Raw genomic sequence first — 16,637 nt, 5'->3', positions numbered from 1 at the left:
ATTTAGCTGTTATCATAATAACGCGTCGCTAATTATGAGATAGTTTTGGGCTCGTTTATTTTACTTTTTTGGAGACTGGACAGTTACTCTGGCAGGAAGAAAGATGGTTTCAGAAAGCACCAACGATGTGAAACCCAACTTGCTCTGTTCGTTCTTGAGATCCAGAAGGCAGTAGGCACCTGACTGCAAGTCAATGCTGTGTGATCTTCTTCGAGACTGTTACTCTCCATCGTCCAGTAAACAAAACTTGTTTTTAGAGAAAAACTGAATGGATCTGCTGCTGAAGACTTGTTAACTGGCAGGCACCGTGAGAGGCGTCAGTAGCGCCCATCGGTCCACGCGCTAGTGTAGTGGAACCACTACCGTTCATGGCACACGCGCTGTGAGAAAATGATAGCCGTGGAGGGTGTCCCGAGGAACAAAGTCATGGTAGGAATACATGTCTGGAAAAGTCATTCAACGGAACTTCAGAGCGTCCAAATTATGTGGGGCAACGTCTGTCGCTACACCACCCTTCGGCAGCAAATGTGACTTTGATACGCTGATAAGCGGCGAGGGGAACTTGTCGTAACGCGCTTGACAGCATTCATAAGGGAGGAAAATTAGCGTTTAACACACAGTCAACAACGAGATCATTACAGATGGAACTAAACTCGGGGTGAGAAAGGGCACCCTTTCGAAGGAATCATCCCGGAATTTGCCTTAAGCTATTTTTGGATGATAGCGACAAACCTACATATGGTTGTCCGGACAGGGATTTGAACAGTTATCCTCTGAGCTATCTCGCACGGTGACGGGTTCAGGTTGGATAGCGTAGCACGGGTCCACGCATGTCACAAGACTCATTACGGTCCGTCAACAAACTCACGTTTGCCACCAAAGGCATAATTCAGCAGAACGCATTGTCGATATAACTTCGACGCTCTGTGTTGTCAAGGGATGACGTTTCTGGAATTGGTTTCCTGCCAGTTTGTTCCTTAAGACATTCACTTCAACCTGTGGAAGGTTGTCGGTATCGTTCTGGACCACCTTATATGTTAGATCTGGTAGATAATGTCTGGAGCTCTGTGAAGTTATTCACAGACAATATAGTTCTGTACAGTAGCACTGAGTTATATTTCTAAAAGGTATTTTTAAGCACGCACACTGCTCAGCCAAAATATTATGACCTTCACGTGTTGCTACATAGTAGCGAAAGGTTTTCCAGTGATCTAGGAATTATTTAATTTACTGTATTACAAATCCAGTCACCAACCGCAAACGTTTATCAATCAGGTAATTAATTTCCGTCAACGATGGCCATCTTCACACCTGAGTAAATGCAGCATACTACACAATTCGTTTCATTGCAGTCAAATTAATAAGCTATAAAGCTTGATCACAAAATTACAAAGTTTGAGAACCGTGGACGTCATTACGCCATGCATGTTGACACGGTAAGGAAACGACCTCCGTGGTACGTTTTCGGAGTATGTGGCACCAGATGTCACGAGGTCGGTGGTTTGTGGGCGCGCAGCAGACGCCCGATAGCACCCCAGATGTGTTCCATCGGATTGAGATCAGGCGAATGTGGTGTGCAAGACGTCAACATCAGTTCACCCTCATGCTTTCAAACCACTGTAGCACGTTTGTGGTTTTCTGACACGGAAGAATCCGTGGTCGTTGGGGAAGACATCAAACGTGGGAGAATGCAGGTGGTCCTCAGTAGTCCCCAGGTCCCATGGGAGTCGAGCTCCTCCACACCAGAATACCGCCGCCACTGGCTTGTATCCCTACCTAACGCGGTGCGTACACAGCCCGATTAAAAGGGCAAGCAACCACAAGGGGAGAAGAAAACGAAATGAAACATCACGGGCTGGGAAGCTATGTGATGTTATTTCACTGATTAGAAAATCGGAGCCAAATTTACAAAGAACTGAGTCAACCACATTATTTAGACGTGTGTATTTCCTTTCGCCTTCTTTATGTGTCTGGTAGTAACACAGTATAGTAATAACAAAGAGGGAGCATATCGTAAACGCGATTACACACGAGGGTTTCTGAAGATGCACGAAGTTCCTTCAAAGTTATAACGATGTCATTGTAAGTGCAGTGGAGTGACGGCCTGCAGAGGAATCGAACGCAGTCAGTGGAGCGCTGGCCGCCAGAGGCATCGGACGTAGGACACAGCTGAGCCGAGTTCGGGGCCTCCGCAAGCAGTGTGACACGAACGAAATGTGGTAGGCATGTTTCTACATCAGTAATGTGATATCTGTTCAGTTGTCGCACGAGTCGCGTAACAGCGGCTCTGATAGCGGCGCCACTGTGAAAACACACGCCGCAGCTGTCGCGAGCGTCAGCTACCTTTGAGATTGGACGTGGTGAGTTGACGACAGTGAAGAATGCCTTTAACGGGCCTAAGACGCCATTATCAACACCTCATTCAGTTTGAACGAGGTCGCGTGAAAGGGCTACGAGAAGCTGGATGTTGCTTCTGCCATATTGCATGAATGTGGCCACTGTACACCACTGCTGGCAACGGTGTTCACCACAATGTACGGTCGCAAAAAGTGCGGCCTCTGGATTGCCACTTGCAACTACCGGGAGCAAAGACCATCATGTAGCTCTAGCGCGTCCTAATGCATCTTAGCAACGATTTGAGCAGCATTTGGAACCACAGTGACACAACGAACTGTTACAAATCTTAAAACTTTGAACATAGCTGCTAAGGTTCAGTGACCGTGTCAGAATTATATTGTAACAAATAAGCCCTCGGTCACAAATATTAAGTCAAAATTGACCTGCTTTCGACGCTGCTATGAGCGTCGTCTTCAGAATTAGACTAACTGTACTAAAACATTAGGTATATAGCACATTAATAAAATTAAAGTTTGTACTGACTCGAAACGATGCAGTACTTACAAGTCACATATTAAAAAAGATCTCGGCCGGAAAGGCGACGACATGAACACTTGTCAGATGGCGAGCCGCTAAGGGCTGCTCGTACTGTGTACAGCGGTTGCAACAAGACTGAGGTGCCCACTTTAGAAAGTGTGGGCAAGTAAACATGGGCCATCTAGTAGCCGCAGAAACAACTAGACTACTGTACATTCAAAATTAGACACATGAAATTGTGATGCAGCTGATTCAGGCATAACGTAAGCATTAATAATAACAGGATGAAGTTACATATTTATCTGCTTTAAATAGAGATACATTTTGTAACGTAAAAACGTTAGTTATGACATACAAGAAAAGAGCAAAGATGTGACACATAAACAACATTTCGGTTAACTGCATGAGGAAATCTGAATCAAAGATCAAGCAATGGCTTTATACAGTCAAAAAAGTTTTTATTTCGCAGCTGCAGCTGTTCGTTGAGTATGAGACCATCATGACGAGTGAGATGTTTGAAAATCTCCAATTCCTCTAAGACATCTAACCTACGCCCCTTCTTTTCGGTATGCAGAATATTGTTATCACCTATGGCTTTAGGCACGTGTCCAGTAATTAAAAGATGATCGGCAAAGGATGAATTTAGGGGACTGGTGCCGTTCTTTCTCAAAAGAACTTCTTTATATCTGACGGTGAAAGCACGTCCGGTTTGTCTTATATAATAGGAGGAGCAGGTATCGCAGATGATCTTGTAAACGCCAGAACTTTCTGTAGGGGAGCGAATGGATTTCAAATTATGAACGAAATTTCTCTTTAGATTATTATTAGTAGAGAAGGCAACATTTCAGTTGTATTTGTTGCGAAGCATGCGCTGAATCTGATAGGAAATGGGTCCTATGAAAAGAATGGAAAAACGTTTTTTTGGGGTTAATTTCAGTGCATGAGGTGTTGAGCGTGGTAGTTCTTGCAGTTTTCATTTTTAGGATATCGTCCACTATGTTAGGCGTATATTCATTATTGACTGCTATGGTTTTAAGTAAATTAATCTCCTCATTAAACTTTCTGTTGAAAGTGGTATGGAGGTGGCTCGGTGGACGGCAGAGTGAAAAAAGGCCATTTTTTGCGACTGTGGATGAAAAGAGGAAGCAGCCACGATTTGGTCAGTATACGTTTCTTTTCGAAAAATATTGAAAGTGATGTTATTGTCTTCTATTGTAAGCGTCAAGTCTAAATAATTTAATTGGCGGTTATCGTTTTCGAGTTCAATAGTGAAAGAAATTTTTTCATGGAGGTTTAAATATATGATCAATTCTATCGGCGGGTCCGTTATAGATGACTAGAATATCATCAACGTATCTTGTGTAAGAAAGGATACCTAGTGAAGCGGCTGAGACACGGTTAAACAGCTTTTTTTCCAAGGAATTGATAAAGATGTCGGCGAGGATGCCGGCTAAAGGGTTGCCCATAGCGAGCCCATCAGACTGCTGGTACAGTTGCCCGTTGATTTCAAAGTAGTTGTACTTGACAACGACATTAATGAGATTCATAAAATCAGTAATCTGTTCATCTGATATATCTTTTTTAAATTGACGTAAGTTTTCTTCCACAATGATGAGCGTCTCATGTACCGAGACATTGGTATAAAGATTTTTAACATCTAAGGAAAAAAGCTTGGTGTCTGAACTGCATACTAAGTTTTTAATATTTTGGACCAAAACGTGGCTGTTAGGAACGGAATAATTATTTTCGAAAACGAAGGATTTTTTCAAAGTTTCTTGTAGAAATCGGGTCAAATCGTGATATGCGCTATTCATGCTATTGGAGATTGGACGTATTGGATGATTAGGTTTATGAATTTTGAACTGGGACCGAAGTTTAGGGGGCTGAGGGTTCATATTGATGAGTAGTTTCTTTTGGAAAGGTTTTATAAGAAATTTTGCGTTGTTGATGGCTGACCTTACTTCTTTCTGTAATTTAGGAGTCGGATCATCACGCAGCTCCGGTATGTTGTTTTCACTGAAGAAATTTTCAGTTTTAGAAATATACTCAGAAATAAAAGCAATGATTAGACAACAACCTTTATCGGATTTAGTTATTAAAGCATTTGCTGTTTTCAGTTTATTATTAATGGAAGTTTCTAAAATTCTGTCGTTATGCGTAGCATTAGACAAAGTAGCTGCATTTTTCTCTAGCATGCGGGTTACATCATACGTAATTCTGGCTTGAGAAGCATTATCTATCTTATTATAATCGAGACCGATTTTTAAATCAACAAGCATATTTTCTCTTACATTTCTGTCTGCGTGCATTCTACTGACTGCAAAGCACCGCCATTGGCGGCTTCAATAGAGTTGGGCGAGAGCGGTCGCTCAGTGGAGAGCTGGTTCTGCTTCGGTGACAGTGACGGCCGGATGTTGGTTAGAAGGAGGCCAGTTGAGGACCTGAAGCCAACCCACCTGCGGTGCTAGATACACTGGACCTACACCCGGAATTATACTCTGGAGCGCGATTTCATACTGTCGCAGAAGAATCTGAATAGCACCGTGGTGTACTGGTTATGATACTAAACTGTTGCACGGAAGGTCGTGAGTTCAAAACTCGCCTGGAGTAGACAATTTCAATTTCTATATTCGGTTCGAGTACATTATAGAAGTATCCACAAATGTCAAGAATCATTGTACTGGAATGTTCTGTAACTGTATATATACTGTATGTGTTCTGGCCGGAGGCAGTTCTCTCCCCGCTCTTGTATGTGCAAGTGCTGAATAAACCTTCGTTAAGTGAACTTATTGTTCGTCATTAATCTAATTACACCTTTTCCTACGTGACACTATTCTGGCGGAGGAGCCGGGTGTTGGGTCTCGTGACAGCGCACATTATCGACGACACAGTGGCTCCCATCAGGCCACGCCGAGTTCGAACCGTATTCAACAGATCGCAGTGTATCAGAGGCTGAAGAAGAAGAGCACGTTACGATGACAGCAACTGTGTGCCACCACATGAGACATCCTTCCGGGTTCTCTGGTGACGATGGCCAAGATCCAAACAAGTGGCTGACGATATAAGAGCGTACATCCAAGTTTAACAAATGGGGTGACACCGTGTGTTCGGCTAACGTATTTTTCTACTTGGAGGGCACTGCCGAGCAATAGTATGAGAACAACGAGGAGAAGTTCACAAGCTGTGAAGTATTTCAGGGGGATCTGCGCAAGTACTCGTATTTCGGCGACACACAACGACAGAAGTGCAAGGCTGAAGGTAAATTAAAGTGCAGGGCACAGCGTCCAGGAGAAACTACAGCATCCTACATTCAAGACGTCTTGGAGCTGTGTAAAATAGTGGATCCAGGAATGGAGGAGGAAGATAAGGTTGCACATCTCATGAAGGGTGTTGCTGAGGACATGTATCAACCCCTACTCTTGAAGGAGGTTTTGACAGCAGACGACTTCATAAAATCGTGCCAGTATATCGAGACAATGCATCAAAAAAGAATTACACGCAAAAAGTTTGAGCGGCTTCCAAACGTCGTATCAATGTCTGTGATGGAGGAAGAAACTGATTTCACAAATGTTCTTCGTCAGATAGTGAGGGAGGAAGTTCAGAAGGCACTTTGATTGCACGGCGAGCAAAACACCGAAACGCTTCAAGACGCCTTAAGGAAGGAAGTGGAACAGACATTGAACCCAATCTCTCGTCCTTCATTTCCCTTTAAAACGGTGGAAAGGTCGAGATCCAGACGAAGTTGCGTTCCTACAATGCCGCATGAGGAACCTGTTTGGCCACCAAGGAAGACTGACGTCTGGAGGACCCAGGATAACCAACCAGTATGTTTCCACTGCGGACGACCGGGACAGCCGGCCGTTGTGACCGAGCGGTTCTAGGCGCTTCAGTCTGGAACCTCGCGACCGCTACGGTCGCAGGTTCGAATCCTGCCTCGGACATGGATGTGTGTGGTGTCCTTAGATTAGTTAGGTTTGAGTAGTTCTAAGTTCTAGGGGACTGATGACCTCAGATGTTAAGTCCCATAGTGCTCAGAGCCATTTGAACCATTCGACCGGGACATGTGGTGCGCTTTATCGATAAAGGCGGCGGGTATTTGATGACTCCCGCGCCAGAAGTGAGCAGAACGATCTTAGCCGACGCCAACTCCGGGACGACGAAGATGAACAAGAAGATGTGGTTATAGGACGACGTAGGTCGCCATCGCCGCAGGCTAGCCGCTGGAGAGGAGGCTCCCCAACAGGCCGATCAAGGTCTCCATCGCCGTTTAGAAGCTCCAGCCGATCACCTAGCTGCCGCAACCTGGAAAATTAAAGGGTGTGACCTTCCTTGGAGGTGAGGCCGCCGGAGACAAAAATTCTCCGCCGTCGATCACTACAAAAATGATAGGAAACTAAGACGATATCGTCATGGATGGCCGACCAGCCCAGGCTCTTGTGGACTCTGGAGCATCATACTCAGTCATTTCGGAGAAGTACCGTCGCCAGTTGCAGAAAACCGTATTCGTTGACGATAAAATTTCTCTGCTGAAGGTGGCTAATGGGAAATATGTAAAACCTACAGGAAGATGTGTCATTCGTGTGGCCATATACAGCCCTTAGAATTCATCGTCTTACAAGAGTGTATTAATGACGTCGTTCTCAAATGGGACTTTTTGAAAGCTTCTCAGGCAATTATAGATTGTGGTCGCTCAAATATTATGCTAGAAGAGATGAGATTTATGTTCTTATTACCATCGTTTTATCAAGGACTTTTGTATCAAAGCCAGGCCACTCCAAGGGTTGTTAAAAGCCGTTGCTAAATGTAATTTGTTGTAGTGCTCAACAAGATTCTTTCGATGTGCTACGAAAAGCTCTGACGACTGACCCCTACTTGGTCTGTGTGATGAGAGAGCACCCACAGAACTACACACAGGTGCCAGTGAGTCTGGCATCGGTGCTGTTCTGGTGCAAATTTCGGATGGAAAAGAGAAGGTTATAGCCTATGCATCTAGGACAGTTACAAAAGCCGAGAGAAAGTGCTCAACTACAGAAGGAGAATGTCTTGCTGTGATCTGGGTCATGTGAAAATTTCGACAGTATCTCTATGGAAGACCATTCACAGTTGTTACAGACCATCATTTAATTTGCTGGTTGACAGGTCTTAAGGATCCAACAAGACGACTCGCCAGGTGGGCACTACGCCTTCAAGAGGATGTCATTACCATAGTGTACAAAAGCGGAAGAAAACACCGAGATGCCGACTGTCTCTCAAGAAAACTTGTGCAAGACCATCAAGACTTTGATGAAGGTAGTGACTGTCTCGCTGCACTGCGGGATCTCTCTGCTGAACGGAAGAAGGACGCCAAAATATCTCAAATTATGCTTGCCTAAAATCGGTCAGAGGACGTGAAAGGACAATTTAAGGTAGTTCACGGATGACTTTGCAAGAAAAAGTTTGATCCGCTTGGGAAGAGGTGACTACCAGCGATTCCTAAACACATTCACTTAGATGTTCTACAGAAATTCCATAACGCATCTGAGGCCGGACATCTAGGATTTATTAAGACATACGATAGGATCCGCAAGAGATTTTTCTGGCTAGGTTTATTTAGGAGTGTCCGTCACTAAGTGTCGCACTGTCGAGAATGCCAGAGGAGAAAGGCAGTTCCTCAGAAACCACCCGGCCGACTCATACCAATTCCACCAGCCGAAACGCCTTTCCAGCGTGTTAGGATTGACCTCCTCGGACGATTTCCAACGTCTGCTAGTGGCAATAGATGGATTACTGTTTGCACTGCGATGCCATTACAAAAGCCGTGAAAACAGCCGAAGCATTCGAGGTAGCCAAATTCATCGTAGAAGAGATTGTATTAAAACACGGTGCCCCAAGGTCGTTTATTACGGATCGAGGGAAAGTTTTTCAATCGAATCTTGTGACAGAGATAAACCGTCGGCGCAACATAACTCATTACATGACGAGTGTCTACCATCCGCAAAATAACGGGTTTACTGAACGCCTTAATAAGACCTTGGCCGACATGCTATCAATGTTCGTAAGTGTTGAGCAGAGCAACTGGGATGAGGTGCTACCTTTCGTGACGTTTGCCTACAACACCGCCAAACAAGGCACCACAGGATTTACGCCATTTTTCCTGGTGCATGGGCGTGAGGCGTCTACGACGATGGACACTTTGTTTCCGTTACAGCCTGATGACGTGGACGACGACTACATCGGCCAGGTGTTAACCAGAGCTGAGGAAGCTCGGCTGTTAGCTCGACTTCGCACGCTGCAGACTCAAGAAATAGATCGCCGAAGGTATGACGCGACCCACCGCCAGGTTGTCTGCCAGCCTGGTGACCTCGTCTGGACCTTCACTCCTGTTCGGAAGCTCCTCAGGCGCTACTTTGGACCTTATAAGGTTGTAAGACAGTTGTCTGATGTTACTCATGAAGTTGAAGATTTCGACCCCGACACAAGACGACGAAAGGCTAGAGATACGGTCCACATCCTTCGAATGAAACCCTATAAGGATCCTGCAACCCACGGTCAAATCGAAGCTCCAGCGACAGGCAGCAAGCGGAAAGGTGATGAAGAGGTAGCGGCAAAAGAAGTTCTAAGGAGATCACCGCCAGGGCGAGAATCAGTCATTGGGAGTCGGAGTATGCAGGACCGATGACTCGTTCCCGGACTAACAAGACGTAACACCGAGATCCTGTTCTCTTAAGGAGGGAGCAATGTCGCAGAAGAAGCTGAGTAGCACCGTGGTGTAGTGGTTATGATACTAAACTGTTGCATGGAGGGTCGTGAGTTTAGAACTTAGCTGGGCTGTACAATTTTAATTTCTATATTCGGTTCGAGTACATTCTAGAAGTATCCACAAATGTCAAGAATCATTGAATGTTCTGTAGCTGTACATATACTGCATGTATTTTGGCGGGAGGCAGTTTGCTCCGCGCTCTAGTATGTCCAAGTGCTGAGCAACGCTTCGTTAAGCGAAGTTAGTGTTCTTCATTCATCTAATTACACCTACTTCTACGTGACAATATGACAGCAGGAGAATGCTCGTGACTATCCCATGCACGCTAACCTCAAATTTATGTGTCAATCTGGTGATCCGACCTGTTTTGCTGCATAACGCTCGCCCACATACAGGTGTAGGGCCAAACGTGCTCTACAGGCTGTCGACATGTTGCCTTGTCCTGCTCGATCACCAGATCTGTCTCGAACGGAGCACATACGGGATGTCATCGGGTAACAACTCCAGCGTCATCCATAGCCAGCGTTAACCGTCCCTATATTGACCAACCAAGTGCAACAGGCACTCCATCCCACAAATTGTCATCTGGCACCTGTGCAACACAATGCTTGCACGTTTGCATGATTGCGTCCACCATTCTGGCAATTACACAGGTTGTTAATGCAACAGCATTTCACATTCGGCGTTACATTAAGCCGTGATCTTGCAGCGTTAATTACTTAAATATTATTTTGTTACTCCACATTAACTATATTTGGGTGTTGCGATTTTTTCCGTTAGTATAAATATATATACCATTTTATCTCTGTTGTAACAGGCACGTATTTTTTGTTTGAATACATTCTCGGAAAGCGATCCGGACTATCTACTGCCCTGTATTACACTTCATGTGTCACCTCCCTTTGACATGGCGAGATGGAACTAGAAGCTACGCCGACGTCGGGCTGCCGTGTTTCTGCGCTTTCTGCATCGTGTTGCGCTGGCATCTTTGTTGCAGAACCGCGTCATTTAACGCAACACTCGCATTCACATCGTCCACAACACTGGATGCAGTCTCTCGCGCTTCAATTCTCACATTGACGCTTCTGTGGCGATGCTGTAGAGGATGGGAGGTATTTTCTAACTGCCGTATCCTGGTACAGTAATCTTTTTAATGTCAGGAATTGGGGTCAGCAACGTTGTCTGTTACTGTCCACCGTCCGTAATTTCTTAAAAGTTGATTCCATCATTCAGTTATAGGCGTCACAGTTAAAGATAATGTGATCTGATGGTCGTGTATGACTACTGTAGCCGATGTGGCTGTCTTTCCTTTTGAGCCTGTACAGGTAAGATGGACATGGGCTGGGTTCAGTTAGATAGTGTACTATGCCCTAACTGGGGTTAAATCGCCAAGGGCTAGGCGTTTTCGAATGCACAGGAAGTGTTCGAAGACTCTTCGGCCCATTTGTTGTGGTACCTGTTGTGACTTGGCAAGACAGCCAAGTCACTATGCGAGGATGCCGAAAGGCACGCGTTAAGCTCACGCAAACTGGCGTGAGGTCTGGAACAGTTAAGGGAATTTATAGTAGCAAATAAAGTACGTAGTTGATGTAATACTTAACTTTAATCCATAATTGGAGAACATAGCTCTTGTTGATACATTAATAACAATCTCAATATAAAGGGTAATGGCGCCTTGCTAGGTCGTAGCAAATGACGTAGCTGAAGGCTATGCTAACTATTGTCTCGGCAAATGAGAGCGTAATTTGTCAGTGAACCATCGCTAGCAAAGTCGGCTGCACAACTGGGGCGAGTGCTAGGAAGTCTCTCTAGACCTGCCGTGTGGTGGCCCTCGGTCTGCAATCACTGACAGTGGCGACACGCGGGTCCGACGTATACTAATGGACCGCGGCCGATTTAAAGGCTACCACCTAGCAAGTGTGGTGTCTGGCGGTGACACCACAGTACCACGTATCACTACCACCCCATGTCGTATCAAGGTTGATAAAGGAATGGCAAGTCTGTGTCCGACGCTGAGAGCGGTCGTTCAGGATCTGACGGACCCAATGGTGCGCGTCCGCTGAGCCACAATTTGAGCAGGAGTGTACTTTGATCGTCCTCTGCCGCCGCAGTATAGGACGGCCGGAGGCAGCCACTGTGCGCACTGGCTCTTGAAGCCACTACTGTACCGCACCTTCGTTCGTGCTTCATCCATGTGACCTTGTGATAGCTGGACTCTGTTTCTTGCTACCTCATTTGTAATGAGTTTCGACACGTTTTGAGGAATATAAGTTAAGTAAGTGTTCTGTCTGCCGTGTTACTTGCTCACTAATAATTTATGCTCCTACGGCGACAGTTGACGCATCATTCTGTAGCCCTCCTTTTCCTACCATTGTGTACGAAATCGTGCACGGCGGTTCTGACATGTAGGCAGTTTCGAGATAAGGAGGAGGGCCTTAGTGATTACCCTCTGGTATAAGATATGTTCAACTTTTATCAGATCCCCTTTGCGTAACCAATAGGAGGCTGCATGATATCTTACCGAAATATCTACTGGCTGGATACGAAGGACCGACAGTGAAACAACGGTTGGTGTAGTGCCAAAAACGCCTCCGAGTCTGAAGAGCACACCCTGCTGAGCACATCGCAGGCTCTGCCCGTTCTGCACTCCCAGACGTCTGTACGCCCGGACAACTGCTGCACACCTCAATGAGATTTTCACTCTGCAGCGCAGTGTGCGCTGATATGAAACTTCGTGGCAGATTAAAACTGTGTGCCGGACCGAGACGACTCGAACTCGGGACCTTTGCCTTTCGCGGGCAAGTGCTCTACCATCTGAGCTACCCTAGCACGACTCACGACCCGTCCTCACAGCTTCAATTCTGCTTCAATATCTTTTTTTCCACGAGTGCTAGCTCTGCTAGGTTCGCATAGAAGCTTCTGTGAAGTCTGGAAGGTAGGAGACGATGTACTGGCAGAATTGAAGCTGTGAGGACGGGTCGCGAGTCGTGCTTGGGTAGCTCAGATGGTAGAGCACTTGCCCGCGAAAGGCAAAGGTCCCGAGTTCGAGTCTCGGTCCTGCACACAGTTTTAATCTGCCACGAAGTTTCAGTTGCTGCATAGCCTACGATGGATGCGAAAAGGCATCACTCTAAGTTCTGATCGCATGCAGCGGTAGTTAGCTCGTGCCGTGTGACTCGTCGACTTTCACTGTGGGCACTGCCATTTTTGAGCAGCGTCACGAAAGAGGCGCTCGGCCGGCGGAAAGCGAGCGCCGGTGCGACGGGGCGGACGTAATGAGAGGCCGCGGGCGCCGTCGGCGTCGCACGGTGGCGTGCGTGGGCGGCGGCTCGGAAAGCGCGGGGCGGGGTGAGCTGAAAAGTGGCGGGCGGCGAGCGGCGAGGGGCGCGCCGCGTGGGAGGCGATGCTATCTGCCGGCCCTGGGAGCGGCCGATCTTCCCACTGATAGCCGGCGGGCGCAAGGACGGCCGGGGCGCCGCCGGCCCTGGCTGTCACGCGGCGGGCCCGGGCTCACGTACACACAGGCCGCCGGCCACGGTCAACACGGATTTAGAAGATATCGTTCTTGTCGAACACAACTAGTTTTTTACACTCGCGAAGTGTCGAGTGCTACTGACAAAGGATCTCAGATCGACTCCGTATTTCTAGATTTCCAGAAAGCGTTTGACAATTCGCCACACAAGCGGCTTGTAGTGAAATTGGGTGCTTATGGAATTTTGTCTCAGTTACGTGACTGGATTCGTGATTTCAGTACGACAACTTCGCGCAGCTGTCAAACAGGCGGTCGGATTCACGTAACCTCCTTGATTCCGCCAAAAAGTGACGAAGAAGATCGGACGCACTGTGAACAACTTGTCGGCCGATTTCATCGGGTGGCCTGTGGCAGTTGCGTCTGCTGATTGTTTGTTGGTGCCGCCCTGAACACAGCCTAATATGAGCACACAAGATAGAATCACCGATATATTCTCATTTAAATGGCCAAAAACGGAATTTTAACAAAATATGAAACACGGAACCAGAAAATTGTGCAGAAGTCATATACACTGTAGCGCCAAAGAAACTGGTGTGGCCATGCGTACTCAAATACAGAAATGTGTAAACAGGCAGAATACGCCGCTGCGGTCGGCAACGCCTTATAAGACAAAAAGCATCTGGCGGAGTTGCTAGATCGATTACTGCTGCTGCAATGGCACGTTATCGAGATTTAAGTGAGTTTGAACGTGGTGTTATAGTCGGCGCACGAGCGGTGAGACACAGCATGTCCGGGGTAGCGATGGAGTGGTCGTTTTCCCGTACGACCATTTCACGAGTGTCAATATCAGGAATTCGGTAAAACATCAAATCTCCGACATCGCTGCTGTCGGACAAAGATCCTGCAAGAACGGGACCAATGACGACTGAAGTGGCAGAACAGCAACCCTCCCGCAAATTGCTGCAGATTTCAATGCAAGGCCATCAACAAGTGTCAGCGTGCGAACCGTTCAACGAAATGTCTTCGATATCTGCTTTCGGAACCGAAGGCCCTCTCGTGTACCCTTCGTGACTTCGCGACACAAAGCTTTACGCCTCGTCTGGGCCCGTCAACACCGACATTGGACTGCTGATGACTGTAAACATGTTGCCTGGTCGGACGAGTCTCGTTTCAAATTGTATCGAGCGGATGAACGTGAACAAGTATGGAGACAACCTCATGAATCCGTGGATACTCAATGTCAGTAGGGGACTGTTTAAGCTGGTGGAGGCTGTGTAATGGTGTGGGGCGTGTGCAATTGGAGTGATGTGCGACGCCTGATACGTCTAGGTACGACTCTGACAGGTGACACGTGTACCTAAGCACCCTGTCTGAACACCTGCATCCATTCATGTCTATTGCGCATTCCGACGGACTTGGACAATTCCAGCAGGACAACGCGACACCCCACACGTGCAGAATTTCTGCAGAGTGGCTCTAGGAACACTCTTCTCAGTTCAAACACTTCGGCTGGCAACCAGACATGAACATTATTGTGTTGAGTCCTGCCTACTCGTCGAATCTGGGGTGCCCAGGAAACCTGCTTCTCGGATCGCTAGACAGCAATTCTGGCAAATCGTACTAATGAAGTTTATTACAAAAGGAGATGAGTACAATATTTAACTTTGTGAGATACAGCCGTGTCGCGACAGATAAACATAAGCAAGCTCTTCAGTATATACAATTCGTAATACAAGTGAAATAATACAGTTATTAAGTCCGTGCTACAGAGTTCGTAGAACGGCTAATCTTCACCTGCGCTTACGTTTTCTTCGCCTGTGTCCACACCCTGCGAAGTACAGTGTGAACGCGGCAACTGTTTCGTACGAACAATCCCCCAGTGTCCTTGATGAAGCAACTGCAATACTTGTTTTGCAAATATTTGGGGGTCAACACACGTGACTGTCCACTGTATTCTGAACAAGAATCACACCTTGCCGTATAGCGAGGCTATGCTGACATGCGAAGTATCGGCGCACTACAGAGTTCTTTTTACTGTACAAGAGTGAGTCCAAGATGTGCAAATGTATCTTAGCAAAATGCTCAAATCTGAATTACCTTCCGAGGCCAGTGCAATTTCACAATAGTTCAGAGGAAAGGATTGAAGCAAGTCAGAACCCTGAGCATCGACATGACAACAAGGTTCAGCAGAAGCGTCAAAGTCTGTATCAGGGTCAACCGGAACACGCTAAAGTGCGTCCGCATTACCGTGTTTAGCTGTCAGACGATACACTCGTATTGGTATTGAGACAACAACAAAGCCCATCTTCGTATTTTTGGGGTAGTTCGAACAGGAACCGGCTTCATCGGATGAAACAAGGACGGCAATGGCTTGTGATCCGTCACTAAGTAGAATTTTCTGCCATACAAATAGTGGTGGAATTTGGTGACACCATACATAATAGCCAATGCTTCTTTCTCTATTTTTGAATAGTCACACTGAGCTTTGGGCAACACTTTTGACTCGAAAGCAATAAGCCTGTCTATATCACCAAATGTGTGCGAAAGCACTGCACTGATTCCGTAAGAGGAAGCGTCAACTTGCAACACAACTGGTTTGTCAGGATCAAAGTGAACAAAGCATCGATCACTGAGCAATGCATCTAAGTGTTTGAAAAGCTTCTTGCCACTGCCCAAACAAAGGGGACGCAAGCGATGCAATGAAGCTGCGATTTGGGCAGCATTCGGCATGAAACGAATATAATAGTCCTAAAACCGATTGCAATTTTGTGACATTGCACTGCGCTGGCAGATAACGTATGGCTAACAAATGTGACTAAAGAGGATGTACACCTTGATTGTTTATGAGATGACCGAGATATTTTAACTCAGGTTTAAAAAGATCACACTTGTCCAGTCTACCCTCGATTCCTGCATCAGATAACACATGAAGCAAAGTACGTAAATCAGCAATGTGTTGTTCAGGTGTGCGACCTGCTACTACAATATTGTCCAGACAGTTTGAACGGTTTGATAGTTGAGCAGTCAGCTGTCCCAAATGCCGCTGGAAAATGGAGGGTGCGGAAGCACTGCCAAAAGGCAAACGCAATTATTTAAACTGTGGTGTCACCGCCAGACACCACACTTGCTAGGTGGTAGCCTTTAAATCGGCCGCGGTCCGTTAGTATACGTCGGACCCGTTTGTCGCCACTATCAGAGATTGCAGACCGAGCGCCGCCACACGGCAGGTCTAGAGAGACTTCCTAGCACTCGCCCAGTTGTACAACCGACTTTGCTAGCGATGGTTCACTGACAAAATACGTTCTCATTTGCCAAGACGATAGTTAGCATAGCCTTCAGCTACGTCATTTGCTATGACCTAGCAAGGCGCCATGTTCAGTTACTATTGATATTGTAAATAATGTACAGACAAGAGCTACGTTCAACATTAATGGATTAAAGCTAAGTATTCCACCATCTGCGTCCGTTTTCTAAGTTCTAATTTCCTTGTCCTGTTCCAGACCTCACGCCAGCCTGCGTGAGCTTAAACGCGTGCCTTTCGGTTTCCTCTAA

The sequence above is a fragment of the Schistocerca piceifrons genome, chromosome 7 (assembly GCF_021461385.2).
Source record: "Schistocerca piceifrons isolate TAMUIC-IGC-003096 chromosome 7, iqSchPice1.1, whole genome shotgun sequence".
Lineage (NCBI taxonomy): Eukaryota > Metazoa > Arthropoda > Insecta > Orthoptera > Acrididae > Schistocerca > Schistocerca piceifrons.
This window is presented reverse-complemented; position numbering follows the sequence as displayed.